Below are 20,277 nucleotides of genomic sequence, written 5' to 3' on the forward strand. Positions count from 1 at the left end.
AACCATTCATATGTGGTTCCTTATAAAACATCATCACCATCACCATTTATTTGTTGCTCCCGTGTGCATTTGTATTTCTTTATTTTAATGGTTACGCTTGGTCCCCCGGGTGTATTTATAGGACTATGACCCAGAATCCTTAATACCAAGTCCTAATAAGCACACAGAAGCACTTCGGTAACATGATCCTCTTTCTTAGAACAGGACTTTCCCCCCATATTTATTACGGTTCCCTGATGAGCTAGTCCACATGGAAATATAAAGGGTCCTAGCCTCAAAGCTCCATTTAAGCCTAAGACCAGGAGTTAATAATGTAGTTGCTCTTCCTTAGTCTCACACCTTGGCCTTGGACCTGTAGATCTTACCATTGTCACAGTAAGAAAAGGCACATCCGAGAAAAGGAAGGATGGAGAGAATATTAACCTTAGTGCCCAGAGTCAATTGGGGCTCAGCCACACATCCCTGGCCTTCGCTTGATAGCCATGTCCTCTGAAGCAGGGTATGGCCCTCGCTGTTGCTGCACTAACCTCCTGGCGGAAGGAAAAAAGTGTCATTCTGCAAAGAGGGAATCCATCACAGAGGTTGAGAGCATTAACATCTTTCTGTGCAGAATCCCAGGTCAATGAATCTGGGATCAACCAAATGTAGTACTTTGACTCTCACACATCTTCCTGGGAGTGGCATGACCATGTGACCAACATTGGCATAGATCTGACTGCCATTTCAAACCACCTCCCAGTGACTGGCAAAAGGGTGGTGACCGCTGCTGAAGATGATCATCATCAGTGTTTCGGTAAGCAGTGACGGGGCACCTGTGCAAAGTTTTATAACTGCCATCTCCTTTTCTTAATGACTGTCAAAGCAGTAATGAAGCAGCATCCAGTGAGCTTTGCTTATGGATAGAATCAGAAATAAATATATTGAATATAAAAGAGCTTTGGAAATACAGTGAGATATTTAGCTAATCTTTCAAAGGGGGGAACAACAATCTCTTCTAGAAATTCTCCAAAACGTACTTTTCTGAATGAAGTTCTGACATGAGTGAACTGAATGAGCAGGGCTGGTTCAGAGAAGTCAGGGGGCTGCCATTTCCAGACAGAGTAGGACAGAAGAATAATCTATATTTGGAACCATTTGGAAGCCAGCATCTACGAAACCGGCTTTTTGAATTTTAATAGTAATGAACCCGCAAAGCATACCAACTCTTAAAGATAAATATTGGAAAAGTTTACGAAGATAAAATAATCTGTGATGGTGGAATTTTACTGAGGTTCCACTATTTCTTTTAGTTTTTTTTCCCATGAAAGATAAGCATAATTCCTTTGCTAAATGGTTATAAGAAAGGAAATGACTGAATTAAAAAGGGTACCCACTGGCAGCCAGATATTGATGGGGGAGCAGTTAGGTCCTGCTGACCCTCAGGAGGTATATTAGTTTTGCTGAGCCGGGGCACCCTCATGGCCACAGATTATTTCAGCTACTGCTATTGCACGTATTCTACACTCAAGAAAAATCCCTCTGCCACCCAGGGGTCTTCTCCTAGCACTGGCTAAGGATGGAGACATCATAGGGCATGTGAAATGATTGCTTTTCTAGCAATATTAAATTTTACTCCAATTTCCAGAAAGTCACTTAATTATTTAAATGTTGGCATTGAAATAAAAATAGTTCTAAACCTCTGTGGTCTCTTTTGGCCTCCACTTTTTTCAAGCCTGGATAATTCTTTTCACAGCCTGGCAGCCAAGGGACTTGGAGGAGCAAAGATTCAATTTTCAGATTTCTTCCGGCTTTCCACTTCAATTCTATTTACCCTCCTGTTAGTTCACACCTTGGGAGCAGTAGAGGGGTAGGCAAAAGTAGATTTACAGTTGTGGGTATGTGAAACAAAGTTTGTTCTTGTATTATTATTTATTCTTGTATTACATATTTTTCCTTATGGACAATTGTAAACCTACTTTTGCCCACCCCTGTATGGGTCATTCAGAATTTCAAACAAGTCAAACATCTCCTCATCTGGACTTGAGAATTTCTTCTACTCAAAGGCAAACTGTCGCCACCCTTTCTCTTTACCTACTCCTTTCAAGCACACATGATCCCGTCTTTCTCCCCACAGATTCATCTGTACGTTTGTCCGCTTGGGAAGTAGAGAATAAAGTACTAATTTACTCCCAAATAATGAGGAGTCTACTGTGTGTGAGAGATCAAGATTTGGGGCCTGAAACATGTCCTCAAAATAATGTTGGAGAGAATGTAATAACCTAATAACATTCCTCCAGAAAGTGACTTAACCTAAGTCTCAGTTTTCAACTCTGTACATTTTGGATGTTACCTATTCGCAGTATTCTTTGAAAAATGAAATAAGATGTGCATCTCACATATATGGCCCAAGCACATGTCTCATAATACAGAGTATAGGTGCCTTTGATTTTACTAAAGGAGGCATGTCGCCCCTTTGATTCCACTAGGGGCAACATACCTCCTTTAGTCTGTAATTTAAAACCCATAGATCACAGATCACCACAAAGTCCTAGTTCTCTACTAGTAAATATTCCCAAAAACTTAATAGGAAGAATTATAAACACTTGGACTTGTAGAGGTTACATTTCTCAATCATACTCCTACTAAACTGAGGATTTCTGCTAATAAAATTCATAAAAGACACTTTTCTTAATTCATAGGGAAAAAAGAGAGATATAATTCTCTTAATTTCTTTTAAAATTTTCCTCCTATGTGGGTGTTTTTTTTTTTTCTTTTTTTTCTTTTCTTCTGCCTGTCTCTACTAAAACCCAGTGGGAAGTGGATTTGATTTGGCAAGAAAATAAAAATAAATGGAACATTATTTTTAAAGTCTCATGACCACATTCAGGGAGACCACTGATAAGAACTGCTGCTCAGAGATTGGAACTCTTAGTTGGCATACCTACACTTCTTCACAGCATATGTTAGTGAAAACAGTAGCTGATAGGGAAGCATTCTCAGTCCACACACGTCCTCCTTTCCACTTCCTTCTGGGCCAGAGATTGATATACATTTGTAGAGACCTGGAGTTCACAGTATCACCAGCTGGGATTTTATTTTACTTCTGGCAATGGCCCCAGGAGGTAGGTCTAATTGTACATGACTAACAGGTGAGAAACACCCAGCTCAAAAAGATAAAATCACTGATCCAAGATCACCCAACATGTCAGAGGCAAAGCCACGGTTGGGATCTAGATTTCTGTGACTCCAGGGCCTGCCTGTATTCATCTCACAACAAGTTATTTCTCATATTCCTAAGCACAGCTCATCTGGTTTGTTTATTACAATTCAAGAACCTGAAGCCTGGTATAGCAAGTGAATATAGTCAATATATTTTAATAACTTTGTATGGGGGCAGATGATTACTAGGATTATTGCCGTGTTCACTTTGTAAGGTATATGAATGTGGAATCACTGTGTTGTACATCTGAAATGCATAAAATATTGCATGTGTACAATAATTTAAAAATAAGTAAATTAATTTTATAAAGAAGACTAGAGGCCCAGTGCACAAAATTTGTGCACAGGGGTTGTCCCTCAGGCTCGGCCTGCACCCTCTCAAATCTGGGACCCCTTGGGGGATGTCCAACTGCTGGTTTAGGCCCGACCCCAGGGATCGGGCCTAAACCGGCAGTCAGAAATCCCTCTCACAATACAGGACTGCTGGCTCCTAACTGCTCGCCTGCCTGCCTGATTGCACCTAACCACTTCTGCCTGCCAGCCTGATCGCCCCCTACCCACTCCCCTGCCGGCCTGATTGACGCCTAAATGCTCCCCTGCTGGCCCGATTGCCCCCAACTGCCCTCCCCTGCCAGCCTGATCGCCCCTAACTGCCCTCCCCTGTAGGCCTGGTTGCCCCCAACTGCCCTCCCCTGCTAGCCCAGTCACACCCAACTGCCCTCCCCTGCTGGCCAGGTTGCTCCCAACTGCCCTACCCTGTGGTCCCAACTACTCCCAACTGCTCTCCCCTGCTGGCCTGTTCACCCCCAACTGCCCTCCCCTGCTGGCCTGATTGCCCACAACTGCCCTCCCCTGCTGGCCATTTTGTGGTGACCATCTGTTGTGGCCATCTTGTGGCAGCCATCTTGTGATGACATGATGGCAGCCATCTTTGTGGTGGCCATCTTGTGGTGGCCATCTTGTGATAATGTCATGGCGGCCATCTTGTGATGACCTCCTAGACTTTTATTATATAGGATTTGTTAACAGGCTCCGCATGTTACAGTCCTGCCACACATTGCTTTCATGTGCACTATCTCATTGACTGTCAGAACAATTTGATGACAAAGGAACAGCTGTTCCATGAGTCCTGCTCTGTAAATGAGGATCTTCAAGGAAAGCAATCCTGGTCACCTGGTCCAATAGAAGCAAAGATACCTGGTTTAAATTAAACTTGCTACATTGCCTTGCCTAGTGAGCCTGTACAGTACTACAGAAAACAAAGCTGGACCAGTTCTAACTCTTATTAGTAACAAGCTATCATTGTAACTTAATTGTCTTGGCTTGGCTTCATATCACTGCCTTTTTCTACCAAATTAGTAATACCTGTAGCATTGATATACATTATCCTATTTAATTCTTTCTTCAACCCTATATGAAAAGAATGATCATAACCCCATGTTACATATGAGGATACAGAGACTTAGAAATAGGGCCCAAGATTGCAAAACTGATAAATGGCAAAACCATGTGGAATCCTAGTCTCTTGACCACTCATTTAGGAGTTAACATTTGCTGAACAATCACTGTGTTCTAGGCACTTTGCTAGATTAGGTACTACATATGCATAGAGTGGTGACTGAAAAGCACATCTAGACATTATGGAGACCACAGTTTAGTGGAGGAAGATAGAGCGATTGAACACATTACCCAAATGACTATGCAGTTAACAAAACGTGGTATGTGCTTTGCAGAAATCCATGGTGCCATGGGGGAAGGTAGTAAGGAAAATCAGAATGACCCTCCATCTAGAATATCTTTCTCTTAGTCTCTACTGTTTGTCCATTCTACCAGGTGTAAACGTTTGCCTCCTCCATTCAATTTATCCTGCTCCTCTTGCTGGAAGTAACTAGTCCTCATTCTTGAGTCCCCAAATGAATGGCTTGCATTTTAGCACTTGATTTCTTCTCTGAATGTATTTTGTTTCTTCTCTGAAGACAGTGAAGTCCTTGGGGCCTGCAGCCTTTTCATTTTTCATTCCCAAAGTGCCTCACAATAAACTTAACACAGAATAGAATTCAGTAAACCCGTGTCAAATAAACGGATGCCAGTTAAAACCTGCATCCTTAAGCAAATGTAACAAACTTCTAAAAAAAAAAAAAAGGTGATCTGCCTTTCCAACTAAATTTCTTTCTTAAATGATTTGTGTGACTTACTACAAAAACACACATGATGATGCCGGAGATAGCATATGTGCACTTAGAATCAGGTTTGTTCTGGTTACTTGGCAAATGTGGTTAAAAGGAAAACATGTACTTTCATTTTATTTATTTACTAGAGGCCTGATGCACGAAATTCGTGCAAGGGGCTCGGCCCTCACCACCCAGGCAGCTGCCTTCTCTGCCTCACTCCAGCAGCCCCGGCTTCATCGGGAAAGTCATTCGGAAGGATGTCCGGTCTAATTAGCATATTATGCTTTTATTATTATAGATTTGTTCATTCATTCATTTGTTTATTGTTTTTAATGAAGTCAGTTTATCATTATTTTTAATGAAATCTTATGAGTATCTCATGGGAAGCAAAGGCTATTCGATTGCTAACTCCTAAAGGGCATTTCCTATTGTAACTTCCCATTTCAACAGAGGACTCCAATAGAAGTGATATATCTATAGAAAATGGAGTAGGGTTTCATTGTTTGTTTTCCTAATGAAACCCAAGGGTATAATGTTAAAATGCAAAATCATGGTCATGTGCAGGCTTTGGTGGCCTAGATTGACCCAAGTGTAAAACTTAAGATAATTTCATCAGGTTTCTGAAAGTGTGACTTCCAACTCAGAATCACCAAGAATGTTTGCTAGAACCCTAAGAGATTCTGATTTAGAAGTTGGGACTGGGACCTCAAAATAGGCATCTAAACAAACTACCTTAGTAATTCTAAGACATATAAAAGCTTGATAATCACTGAACTATAGAAATAATTTAACCATGGGCCACTGGATTCTTTGAGAAATGTGTAACTTGCATCTGCTATATTTTTCTGATAGAATCTATTTCAGTTTTCAAGGATCCAATCCCTCTAGCTACCTTAGGCAGAAAGGGGCTTGTTGGGAAGTTATAACAGCAATTCTTATAGATGCCAAAGAAAAAGAAAAGATGATCACGTGGGTGGTATGGGGACTAGAAATGCAAAAGGGACTGAGGCTCCTCTTTTCAACTCTCAGAGCTGGCTGATTCCTCCTCCAGCTCCCTCTGCTCCTCTGTGCACACCTGCTACCCCCTCCCTTCTAACAGGCTTGCTCTGAGTCTCTGTGCTCATAACTAGCAGACACAGAGCTCAGAATCGCTGGCCCAGACCCTGTTCTACAAAATTGAATCAAGCACTTAACACTCACACAAACTTCCCATGCATCTCTTTATTCAATTTACAAGGAAAAAGAGTCTGATGGCCCAGTTTGTTCCAGTCCCTCAATCACCCAGCCGCCTGTAGATCAGCTCCCTTATCATCAGGCCCCGTCTAGAAGGGAAGGGGACAGTGTGTCGAAAGGCAGCAGGAACTGAGTATGGGAGCGCTCTGCTCAGTTAGGGCAAGTGGTTGTTCACCACAGAGACTGATCTCTCCATGACATCCCAGCTAAGTGCTTTGGGTGAGAATGCAGAATATAACTAATTTCCTCACTTATGTTTCCACCAGTGCTGACCTCTAGGCAGAGGAGGAACAAAGCCAACCTCCTTATTTCCAATGCAAAAGCCACTGTAGAGCTTCAGATGGAAAGGAGAGCTGTTGTAAATAAGGTGGAAATGCAGAGAAGGAAAATGAAGCTCCAGGGAATATAAATGCAGTAGAATAACATTTATTGTAGAACAGAAACTTGGAGAAGAGAGAAAGGACTCTCTCTCCTTGAGCATGATCTGGGCCAAATATTTTACTTTAAACAAACAAAACATGCAGTCTGTTTGTACTTGAATTCTTAGTACAGTGCCTAGGCTATCATGCCTAGGAATTCTCAATCATAAACAGTGTTGTCCTGGTTGTCTTATAAAATAAACTAACATATCAAACAAAATCAAATAAACAAAAAAGCAAACAGAATAAACAAATGCCGATTTAATGCATGAAGTTCTGTCTTTACACCTGAAATCCACAGTTATGTCTTCTTAGTTTGCATCTAATAGTTTCTCTAAAGCATCATTAATCTTCTTTATTCAGCAGTCAAGCTACATTACCATAAATAAATCCTAAGGCTCACATGGGTATTTACAATGATTTATTGTTAGCCTTAGTAGCAAAAAAATAAAATAAATAAATAACCTGTGTTTCTTTGGATGTGAAGGCTCTTTCTTTTCAAATGTTTTTACTTCTGGCTGGTTTCTTTCTCATATCTGGAGAATTCTCTGCAGACAATACAGTATAACACAATATAATCCTTATTTGATTATAGAGTTAAATGAATTGCCTTTCGGAAACCAAGGTACCCATTCCAATTAGAAGTTTATTTTTAGACTTTCAATGTACTTCCTATGAAGAACTAGAATAAATTAGTTTTGATTTAACAGGGTGTTAATTTATTAAATAATTTTCTACAATTAAAAAGAATACATTATTTTTCACTTCCTTGACTTTAGTTGCATTTTAATATGATTCTCAATTAGATGTGATTTCAGGAGGTTTTTGACTGACTGGATTAGCTAGTATGATAGTAGATTTTTAAACTATTTAATTTGCATTACTATAACAAAGCCTAGAATGCCTAGAGTGAGAGGTAAAGTTAAATGTTGGGATCTTAATATGTCAATTTGGAACTTTAGTTTGTATAAGAACATCAAATAATTTATGTAACAAATCAAGAAGGAAGTAAATTCAAGCTCAAAATCAAGTAGATTCCTCAAGTTTAACAAATAGCTTTTAAGTGTTTCCTAATGGAAAAGGTATCACTGGATCTTCTGCTAATCTCTTGAAGTTCCTTCAAAATTGAGTTGCTACATGGAGATGGTTCAGATAGAATATGTACTGAATGACATGTTTACAGTGATATGGAATAAAATATTCCAAAATCAATATGCTAGGAATGATAGATTCTCTGCCATTTGAGATTTTCCTCATTATATATAATTTTCCAGATACTTAAAATATGCTTTTTTTAAAAAAATTAGAGGCCTTGTGAATGATAACCAAAGTAGGAATATATAGACTACATGAATGCAATGACAAGTTCTGTGAGTAGTTCTGTTCATTTCTTACTTGAGCCAGCAATATTCTCTCCCATTGCTGAATGACCACAGCACTTTTTGAACTGAGCTTTGATTATATTCAGTAAAGCTCTTAATTATATTCTGTTTTAAGCTTCTCACTAATTTGTTCATGTGTGGTGGAAGGAGCTTGACCTATAGAATCTAACATACCTATAATGGACTCCTGGTGTTTTTATTTAGTTTACCTCTCTGAGACTATATATACTCATCTTTAGCATAGCTCTGACATGTAGCATTCATGAGACAACTTACTCCCTAGGGCTTACTTATCCTACATGTAGAGGCTAACTCAGCATTGCTAAGTCCCTCCTTGTCTTCTTTTCTATATTTCATCTCCCCTGAGTAAGTTATAGGATGCATGAGTACTCAAGGTCAAGCCATTAAATTATTATTTTAATAAAGAAAAGATACTTAGAATTAAGAGTGTGTGACCAACAAGCTCATACATTGTCTTGGATATTGAGGAAGTCTAACTTTTTTCACTCATCTAGTCCTCCCATCCTGATTCAGAAACAATTGAGTCAGAGCAGAAGGGGATCAAAATAGCAGCTGATTCTCAACCCCAAAATTAGACAGGATTAACCACCTGGTCACAGCCCATGCTGTATACCTCAACACTTGATTGGGTATGAGTGAGAAAAGATCAGAGTACGTGCTTCCTCTGAGCAGATGTAGCCCAAAGAAAGAAAAGGAGAGGGAAGGAGGAGCCACATATGCCCACTTCCTCCTCCCAAAGTCATGAGTTACATGCCATTCCTTCTTCCCAAAGGAGAAACAGTGAGGGAGGCTGTCAGTCCTGAGCTAATGAGGCTATAGAAGTGGATCACCTCCACATGAAGGAATGAATAATCAGGAGAGCTTCACCCTCACGTCTGTTGCTTTGCAACTTTGTGACCAGACATCCTACCTTGTACTGCTTTCTTTACCTTTCTCTAGCCACGGCCTCCTTTCTGACCATTTTATTCAACCTTTCACTTGCTACCCCTTCTCCCTAAAACGCTCTTCTCCCAGCCCTTGGCATAGGTGCTTTAGATCAACACTTCGTTTTCAGTTCAAAAGTCATGACTCAGAGTTTTTCTTTGGTAACTTAACTAGAGACCCCCCTTTCTCTATCTTGCTCATTACCCTGGTACTTTCCTCAGGGCAGTTAGTAGTCTCTAAGTGCTGTGCACTGCTTACACACACTGAATAGTGGCTGCCATAATGGAAGTGCCTAACCATTTATTGAATGAATGATAATAGATGAATGTATCATTAACTTAGCAAATCCTTTCTTTATGGCTTATTACTAGTATATACCAAGTTCTATGTCAACTGCTAATAACATTAAGATGACTAACACAAGGTTAGTTAAATCATAGGGTTTTTTAACAGGGGAATCAAGTATGCAAACTTTGTTTTTCTATAAGGAATGAGCACAGGGTATTTGCAGCCAAAGAGTAGGGGCTCTAATTCTAGCTAAGTGGCCATAGGAGGTAAGATTTGTTATATCAGGAGTTTCCAAGTAAACATGGGGTAGACATTCTTACAGGTAGGTAGTAGAGGGCATGTGTGTGCAGGGATCGACTGTATGAGAGTACATTTTAATTAAATGAATTACAGGCAGGCAGCTTGTGACACTTGGGATGCGTAATGCATTATGAGGGAGTGATGAGAATAGAGTTAGAGAAATATGCAGGAGCCAGCTTATGAAAATAGTTAAGCTATTCTAAGAAGATTGGACATTACATGGAATTCTGATAGACCATTTAAATTTTAAGCATTGGTGTGATAATATCAGCTATGTGTTTTACAAAAATAGTACAGAAAATAATGAGGTTAGACAGTATTAGGAGCCAAGAAAATTATGAGGTCATTCAATTATCTGAGAAGTAATGAGGAGAATCTGTTTTCTTGACTAAAAGAAATGTGCATCATTGGTGAGCATATAAATTACTATAACTCAACATTGCTTAATAGCCTGTCTTCATGACTGGGCTCTTTGCCCATCCCACGGAGTTCATGTAACTGGATGATTATGCAAATGCTTCCTCTTGCTCAAAGGCTTTAAGTGCTAAGAGAAACAAAACCAGTAAGCAACTGTGAGGACTCCAGGACAGAGCAAACCCTTCCTTCTCACCTCACCAAGTACATGCTTCCAAGAAGAAAAAAATACCCCAAACCAAGAGGATCTCACTCATTACATACATGACTATCTGTTCCTCTCAGGACCAACAGAACATGCAGGCCCCAGTGAACCCCAACCAGGGATGGAATCCTCAACCTAGGTGTGTGCCCTGACCAGGAATCAAACCCCCAACCTTTGTGGTTGGAAGGGTGGGGGATAAAGCTCCAACCAACTGAGCAACCTGGCCAAGGCAATCCAGCCAATCTTGTCTCCTTTTCTCTTTCTGGAATTTGACCCTGGGCCTTTATACCTACTATTAGCTCTGCCTAGACTTCTCTTCCCCTAGATATTATATAGATGACCTGCCAAACTCCTTCATGTTCTTGCTCAAATATTCCCTTCTCATTGAGGCTTTTGAAGTTTTAAATTACAACTCCCTCCCTCCCCTGCCACACACACACACACACACACACACACACACACACACACTCCCTAACTTTCATCCACATTTTCTTGCATGACACTTAATTGCCAAATAAACACTAAATATTTGAACTGTATTTATGTTTAAATATGTTTTTTATTGATTTTAGAGAGAGACAGAGAGAGGAAGGAAGAATGAGAGAGAAACATTGATGAGAAACAACTATTAACTGCCTCCTACATGCCCCCTTTTAGGGATCAGCCTGCAATCTGGGCAGATACTAGTGACTCTCAATGCATGACCCTCAACTAAACAAGCCACATGGGCCAGGGCTAAAATTTATTTTTTAATTTTCTTTATCCTTTCCTTAGAATGGAAAGCTCATGAGGACAGGACTAATGTTTGTTTGTTTGTTTGTTTGTTTGTTTTTCTGTTCTTGTGCCATATTCTCAATTTCTAGAACAGTATCTCCTCCTTACAGGATTTCATTATTCTTTTTTCCAGAACAATGCAGAATACCTTATAAACAGTTATGTCTTGGGTTTTGTCTTCCAAGTAGTGCGGTGGGAATTTTAGCTCCACACATATATTAATTAATAGAGGCATCTGTTTAGGAAATCTCTTGGTGACTTATTTTTTTTCTGTTAGTTCTAAAGTGAAAGCCAAGACAGATAGCACTCCCAGTCTTTCTCTAGTTTAGAGCAGAATTTTTTTTTAAATATATTTTTATTGATTTTTTTTACAGAAAGGAAGGGAGAGGGATAGAGAGCTAGAAACATCGATGAGAGAGAAACATTGACCAGCTGCCTCCTGCACACTCCCTACCGGGGATGTGCCCGCAACCAAGGTACATGCCCTTGACCGGAATCGAATCTGGGACCTTTCAGTCCGCAGGCCGACGCTCTATCCACTGAGCCACACCGGTTTCGGCGAGAGCAGAATTTTTTTATAGTCCACACACCAAAGACTTGTGAGTGTGCGTGTGTGTGTGTGTGTGTGTGTGTGTGTGTGTGTGTGTGTGTGTAGGGGTCTCACTGACCAAACCTTGCCCTATGCTCTGGTTTCAGGCTTTGTTTCTTATTTCCTAATTTATCATAGCTGTTAAAAGTCCAGGTCTCACCACCAGCAATAGATAAATTTTCCAAGGGCCAATGATCCAAAATTTTCCCTTAATTTTCTACCTTTCTTTGTCATGTGTTTTAAAAATATTTTGCAAGCATTTCAAAGAGACTTGCAAAGGAAACGGAAAGGAAAGGAAAAGAAACCTATAGGACATTTTAATCAATTATAACCCATTTGATAATTGGGACACAAATTGTAACCCAATGGCAGATGGATAATTGAAGTGTTTTAGGATAATTGGTATTCATATTTCAAGGTATGATAGTGCTCCTATGGTTATGTTTTAAATAAGCCCTTATCTTTTATAAATCTATTCTGAAATAGTTACAAATAAAATGATGTGGTAGCTAAATGTTCTTTGAAATAATTCAGTTGTGTGTGAATGAGCAGAGGTATAGATGAAACAAGCTTGCCATGTAATTATTGATAATAATGGGTGGATACATTGAGTTCATTTGATATGTTTGAAAATTTGTTAAGTTAAAAATATAAACATTATAAAATGAATTAAAACCAAACTTCTCCAGCATTCTAGTTTCCATGTGCTTCTTCAGACATGTACTCTGCCTCTTGGGTAGAAACTAATGTCTCCAGATTTTCATTCAAGAAAAAATAATTGTAGAAGGTTATATGATTATCTAATCATGGATTCTTTTCATTTATTCAAAAAATAATTTACTATTGTCTACTAGGTTTTATGAACTATAGTAAGTCCTATAGATGCTTACTGTTTGGAGGCAGAGAGAGACAAAAAGACAAAGGAGTCCAACCTAGATTTTTGTAGAGACATGGAAGCATGAAAAGAAGGTGGGTTGGAAAGAATTCTTGAAAGACTTGGTCCTCTGCACAGTCTCCAAGGAAGCATACAGGTTATCTAGATGTAGAGGAAGAGAAAATACACTAAACCAATCCCCCACACTAACCTGTATACCAACTAACCATTTTGCATACTTACCAGACACCAAACCCTGAACTACTTTATATTGCTGTGTGTGTGTATATGTGTGTGTGTGTGTGTGTGTGTGTGTGTGTGTGTGTGTGTGTATTCTATTTTTTCAAAGCCCCAACTAATTATTTCTCTTTGAGGCACCAGAAGGTAAGTAATTTTTCCAAGTTCACAGAATCACTCATGTTAAAAAGTCATATTAGTTTATCAACACTAAATCATAAGAGGAATTTTAAAAGCCAGTCAGTTTATGTTAATGCTGCAAAACAGTGGGGACAGCAAGACAAACAGTAACACATGCTATGTGCATAAAATGGATAATTAAGTGTCTTTGTCGACACTGATAAAATTTGTAGTTAAAAATTAAATGGTTTATTTTAATTGACTTGCTTGCACAGTTATTTTTTCTTTAACTTGTCTTACCACTATCCCCCCCAATAAAAAATTTAGGTGAACCAGTTTTTATAGGTGGAGGCATCCTGGAAAGGGCATTACAAAAAGTTTCAGAAATCAGGATTTATGTGGTTGAGCCATGATGCGTGGTGGAGCATTTAGAATATGGCCATCTCCATACAGCAAATAGCTGGCAACATCCTGTAAGATCAGAGGAGCTGAGGAGCTGAAGTTGCTAGCTGTGCATTTCTAAGTTGTGTCCTCCCTGCTATGACACGTAATCTTGACCTAGAAGCCCTTCTGTCCTCTAGCTGTCAGCTCTGTGCTAGGCATGAATAGCATCCTTTAATGCCAATGAGGATATAAAGCATTAATACATAACACCCACATGGATTATTTAAAAGGATTTTTCTAATATGTAGTTCAGTATCCATGCCTAATAATGATGGTGACATCTTGAGCTTGTACCCTAGGTGACACCTGTGCCCTCAAAAACCTGCTAATATACAGTGCAATATGGTGTTGCCGTGGGTTTCAGTATCAATGATGATGGAGTGCAGCACATTAGGGAGCCTTGTAGCCGGCAGCCACTAGACATTTCATCTGCTGAAACGAAAAGGGGCCAGGATGGGGGGAAACAAATGCCTGTTATTTCACACACATTGGCAAGAAGAAAAGACAAGTACAACTTGTCATTATAAACTGTGTTGTTAACCCTGGTCGTTTATAGTACACATTTCCAATTATGCCCATTATGATGTACTTAGCTAGAGGGCAGTTTGCATTTTTTAAATGTGTTGAGAGCAGTAATGATTTAGCTGGTGCTCATTTGTTTTCTATTGCTTGGTTAACCATGCTGCATTGTTTTTTTTTCTTGTTTTACATATTGGATGAATAAGAGATGTTAGCTTTAAATGTGCTAAATCAGTGGTCCATTGCCCTGGAGATTGTTAAAACACACCAATGCTTGGGCTTTACCCACCAGAGATACTGATTTAAATGGTTTAGGTTGGGGAGGGTACAATATGAGTCTATAAAAGCCTCCCTTGATATTCTAATATGCAGCTAGGGTTCAGTTCCTCATGGGTCCAGTAGACCTCAAGCTTACTTACCTATGTGTGACTTCACTTGTGATATTTGAGAGAGGAAGGACCAGAGTCTAGACTGTCACAATTTGATAAGGTTAGCTCTTCAAACTGGAGGTGTTTTAAGAGCAGTAGTGCTTGAGGACAGCAAGTAGAGGATATTAGAGGTAGTCTCTAGAAATGAGAACTATTGCATAGATTCAGGGAGTGGGTGGTGCCTACCATAGAGAGAAACTGTTTATTTGCCTGGACTGCCATCCTAGATGGTTTATGCAGATATAAGCATGAGTTATTCCTCCTCAAATCTATGGCAAGGGCTTGTCTATAAAGAATTTTAAGTGGTTAGTGATATATGTATTACCTTTGCAAAATGCTTGAAATCCCATTTAATTAGGCATTCCTAACAGCTGTCCTGTGCGTTAGCTCAACAGAATTACCCACTGAGGACAAGCAAGAAAATGGAAACTCTGAAAGGTTACGTGCATCACCCAAGGTCACATAGCAATCCTGTAATGAGCTGGTATTAGAAATAAGTGCCCTGAAGGCTTGTCTTTTGCCAGAGCCATTGAATTTAGCTTCTGTTGCAAAGTGAATGGTGATTATGAAAATTTAAGAATATAGCATACATTTTTTCAGGCAACATTTCAGAATGAAAGAAGTATATGGATATCCTGTAGCCTATTTTGAACATTCCTGGAAGTTTAGCAGAAAATCTTTGCAGTGCTGTTTAATTGCATATGTATATAGAGAGAAGTTTGAGTACTTAGATATTTAGGCTGGGCAGGAATTCTGGGGGGAGAAGGCTGCTCTAATGTGTCTGCTCTATATTTAGAACATCCAGAAAAATAGGAAGGAAGTCTATGAAAACTTCCCACTCATAGTTTTTCTAGGGCATTGTATTTTTCACCACTCAAGCCCTTCATTTCTCCTTGAACAGAGAGAACATAGTGGATTGATGGCCTTTGGTTAATAAATAAATAAGTTTATGTCATCATTTTTGAATGGTTATAAAACTATGGAGAACTACATTATTATCCATCCATTAAGTTTCACTTCTGCTTCACTGGGAGATTTAATAATGCATGTGTGTGCCTTTCCTTATAACACACAGCACTGGGGTGCATCTCCTACACCCTACATGTAGCAGACACCTGCTAAATATTTATCAACAGTAACAACCCTGTATGTGGTAAGTGCTTCCCTCTGAGAACTTAGGGTCACAGTCTCTGTTTTTCCAAATTTTAGTGGGAGATAATTGGGGTGATGGTGAGCTTAGTTTGTACCTTTTTTATAAAGAAATTCAACTCAATATCAATAATAGTTGTGAATAAACTAGAAAGGGGTATTCTTTTGTGCATAATTAGTAGGTAGAGAGAATGTACTTTTTAGGGGATTTAATGTTGAAGAAACATGGGCTACCTAACATCATACTGAGATCTCTGTCTATGGAATTGGCTTAGAAACAGACTTCTTAATGACCATTTGGAATTTTTTGCCAAGTGAAAGTTATTTACTCTTCACATTCATGCTCTACTTTGAGTAAACACCAGTTCTCTTTAGTTACTTAGTAACTAAAAACTATGGTAAGGGCTTGCATATAAAGAATTCTGTGATGTTTCTATCAAGAAAACATAAAGGAGCTCCAGTCAATTGTCTTTCCCTTTAATTTTTGATTTAATGATTTATGAGCTAATGTGCTTGGGGCACACAACAGTCTTCTTCAGATGCTTGAACTGCCATCTCAAACAGAAACTCTGGCAAGAAATAAAGGTCCAGTAATCACATTGAATAGATAATTTTAAGACTAGCAGTGCAGTCTACCTTTTCTGCACATTTGAAATGTAACTCAATGCCACAATGAAAAACAAAATGTGCATGTTTCTTAGATTCTCATGGGGTGGTGAGGATTCATATAACCTTCCATACAAACTAAGGCACTTCTGAAAGTGAGTGAATGAGCTATTAATATTTAAGCCAGCATAACAGGCATTAATTAGAACTTCCCTAAGCAAACAGGATGTTTGATCACCCTAATCAATGCTATGAGAAGATGGTTGGTAACAATTGCATGACAATTGTAGTTTAATTTACCAAGGGCCTGGAATTATTTTAAGTCATTCATTGTCCCCTAGATGCTCAGAACATGGACAAGACCCAGTACTCAATGGAAGAGTGGTTTGTTATATTTTTCTTTTGATTAGAAACAGCCTCAACTATGAAAGCTTTTCTTCTACTATTTTTAAATCTTTCTTTGCACCTTCTCTCCTGAACTCATAATGTGCTAGAGAAGATTCCTATACCAGGCAGTCTGTACATACTTTACATGCAGTAACATTTAATTCTTACAGCAATCATGTGAAATATAAACTTTTATTTGAACTGTTCTATAGCCAAGGAAGCTGAGGCTTAGCTAGATAAAAGGGATTACTTGAAGTCTAGCAGATACTAGGGTGGTAAGCTCAACCCCAGAAAGTATTTCATCTGTGGTTGTTTTTATAATATGCAACTTATATATCACTAGAGGCCTGGTGTATGAAATTCATTCACTGGGGGGTACAGGGGCAGGTGTCCCTCAGCCCAGCCTGCACCCTCTCCAATCTGGGACCCCTTGAGGGATGTCTGACTGCCGGTTTAGGCCCGACAGGGATCGGGCCTAAACCGGCAGTCAGACATCCCTCTCACAATCTGGGACTGCTGGCTCCCAAGTGCTCACCTGCCTGCCTACCTGATTACCCCCTAACTGCCCTCCCCTGCCAGCCTGATCAACACCTAACTGCTCCCCTGCCGGCCCGATTGCCCCCAACTGTCCTTCCCTGCCGGCCTGGTCACCCCTAACTGCCCTCCCCTGCTGGCCATCTTGTGGTGGCCATCTTTGACCACATGGGCGTGGCCATCTTTGATCACATGGGGGCGTTCATCTTTGTGAGGGTGTGAGAGTCAATTTGCATATTACCTTTTTATTATATAGGATTGGTGCCATCCTTTTGCTTCAAGATCAATTAGAGGGGTAATCAGCAGATTTGAGGTTTTGTTTGTTGAATGGTAACCTGGAAGTGTAAGTGGTGCTGAGAAACAGAGTACCAGAGGAGAACCAAGCCTTACAAGACAATTAGCTTGGAAGACTGTTGATGCCATGAAGCCAATGAGTCATTGAGATTTATTAGACCTATGAGTAATGAAGGTATTTGAGAAATAAGGGAAAGGCAAGTGGTCATATTTTAAAAATCTACCATCAGAATTCTGAAGACTGGTGTTGAACTAATTGCTATGAGTTGCTGATAAATACCTATCCTGCCTCTACTTTGTACATATTTTTGCCTTTAGGATCCATCTCCCAGTGTTCATATCCAACACTGTTCTGTAAGCTGTGCTCATGTTCATCATGTTCTACCTGCTTTTCCCGTACTCTCACATTTCAGATCAATTGGAAACTTAGGGAATCAGTGCTTTACTTCAAGTCATTGCTGAATAACCCAGCACCAGGGATCAACACGCATGATTTTTTTGTTGTTGTTAATCCTCCCTCGAGGACATTTTTCCGTTGGTTTTTAGGAAGGTTGGAAGAGAGAGAGAAAGACAGAGAGAAATATCTATTGGTTGCCTCCTACAGGAGCCCTGACCAGAGCCCAGGCTGGGGAGGAGTCTGCAACCAAGGTATGTGCCTTGATCAGAATTGAACCTGGGACTTTTTGGTCCACAGGCCAATGCTCTATCCATTGAGCCAAAAAAGCTAAGGCAAAATCATGATTATTTAATTCTGTGTGATGTGCCCCAGCTCACCTGGCCATGAATCACCCATAAATACTCTACTCATGCTGATTTTTCCCGCCTTTGCTGCCATCTTTTCAGGAAAGACTGTTGTAGGCCTTACAACAGTCTTATAATCTATAAATATTCCTCCAGATGTGTATCCCACTCATGTATTTCCTGTTAAATATTGTTTTTGATCTTTAAGTTGCCACCTTTTCTAAATTTATTGCCTTTGACTATAACAACTTACGTATGCCTGCTGACTTAGTAATTATAAAATATGTATAAATCAAGATTGAATTTAGATTAGATGTTTATTAGCCATAATCATGTTGGAGCAGTAGTTTATGTTTGTAAAAAGGCACTTTAATTTATTGTTATTTTTTCATAGGCCTAATGAGGTTGGTACCATCACTCACTAAGCCCCACAACTCTGTATTTTTATTGACACATAAAGCCTTCTGCAAATAGGGTGTCATTGAAGAATTTATTAGAAAGGACGAGATATCCTTTGGGAATAACAGAGGACCTGCTATGTGGACTCATACTTGGAATGTTCCTCTCTTTATCTTACTATTAAGCCTCTTTTATGGAAAAAAAATCATGACTTTTGATGTCTGTTTAGCTGCAGTTTTAATCATAGCTAGGTGACTTTGTGCAAATTATTTATCTTTTTCTCTCTCTGTTCTATTATTTATAAAACTAGTGGCCCGGTGAATGAAATTTGTGCACATTAAAGGGGAATTAATTAGAGGAAATATTTTAATATTGCTATTTGCCCTTTCTCTATAATAGAAGTGTCAGAGATGAAAGAAAATTAGTAAAATGTACATGAAAATCTCCCTCCTGTTAGAGTCTGGGGCACACCACAGGACACAGAGTCAGGTCCCCGCCCACCTGTGCGTGCCTCAAAATTGTGCAAGACCCAGACCTGACTGGTCCCACCCCATCAAGCTCTGCAAGGTGGGGGGCACAGCCTCAGGTCCCCTGGCCTAGCACCAGGTGAGGGGGCATGGCCTCAGGTCCCCCATTGAGGGCGCAAGGGCATGATGGCCATTTGCTTATTAGCTCTTTATTATATAGGACTAGAGTCCGGGTGCACGAAATTCGTGCATGGGGGTGTGTATCCCTCAGCCCAGCCTGCACCTCTCCAATCTGGGACCCTTCGAGGGATGTCCGACTGCCCGTTTAGGCCCAAGCCTGGTAGGATTGGGCCTAAACGGGCAGTCGGACATCCCTCTCACAATCCAGGACTGCTGGCTCCCAACTGCTTGCCTGCCTGCCTTCCTGATTGCCCCTCACTGCTTCTGCCTGCCAGCCTGATCACCCCCTAACCACTCCCCTACCAGCCTGATTGATGCCTAACTGCTCCCCTGCCAGTCTGATTGCCCCTAACTGCCCTCCCCTGCAGGCCTGGGTCCCCCCCAACTGTCCTTCCCTGCAGACCCAGTCACCCCCAACTTCCCTCCCCTGCCGGCCTGGTCACCCCTAACTGCCCTCCCCTGTAGGCTTGATCGCCCCCAACTGCCCTCCCTTGCACACCTGGTCCCTCCCAACTGCCCTCTCCTGCTGGCCTGATCACCCACAACTTCCTTCCCTTGCAGGCCTGGTCCCCCCCAACTTCCCTCCCTTGCAGGCTTGATTGCCTCCAACTGCCCTCCCTTGCAGGCCTGTTTCCTCCCAACTGCCCTCCCCTGCTGGCCATCTTGTGGTGGCCATCTTGTGTCCACATGGGGGTGGCTATCTTTGACCACATGGGGAAGCCATCTTGTGTGTTGGAGTGATGGTCAATTTGCATATTACTCTTTTATTAGATAGGATGGGTGTAATAATAATAATAATAATAGTACTAATACCAACAACATAAAGTATTATACTAATAAAATGATATATATTAAAAATGCTCAGAATTGGATCTGGTATAGATTACAGTTATAATACCCAGAAACTTCCACTATATTTTACATATATTTGTAATACAAATACTTTCCACCTGCAAAGCCACTGTTTTCCCCTTCTCAAC

General features: G+C 40.2%; 1 protein-coding gene across 1 annotated transcript in view; it reads left to right on the forward strand.

Moving 5' to 3' along the window:
- Positions 1–20,277, forward strand: part of THSD7B (thrombospondin type 1 domain containing 7B) — a 759,963-nt gene that overhangs the window by 351,626 nt on the left and 388,060 nt on the right. The gene's annotated exons all lie outside the window — the stretch shown is intronic.

This window comes from Eptesicus fuscus, chromosome 11 (assembly GCF_027574615.1).
Source record: "Eptesicus fuscus isolate TK198812 chromosome 11, DD_ASM_mEF_20220401, whole genome shotgun sequence".
NCBI classification, from domain to species: domain Eukaryota; kingdom Metazoa; phylum Chordata; class Mammalia; order Chiroptera; family Vespertilionidae; genus Eptesicus; species Eptesicus fuscus.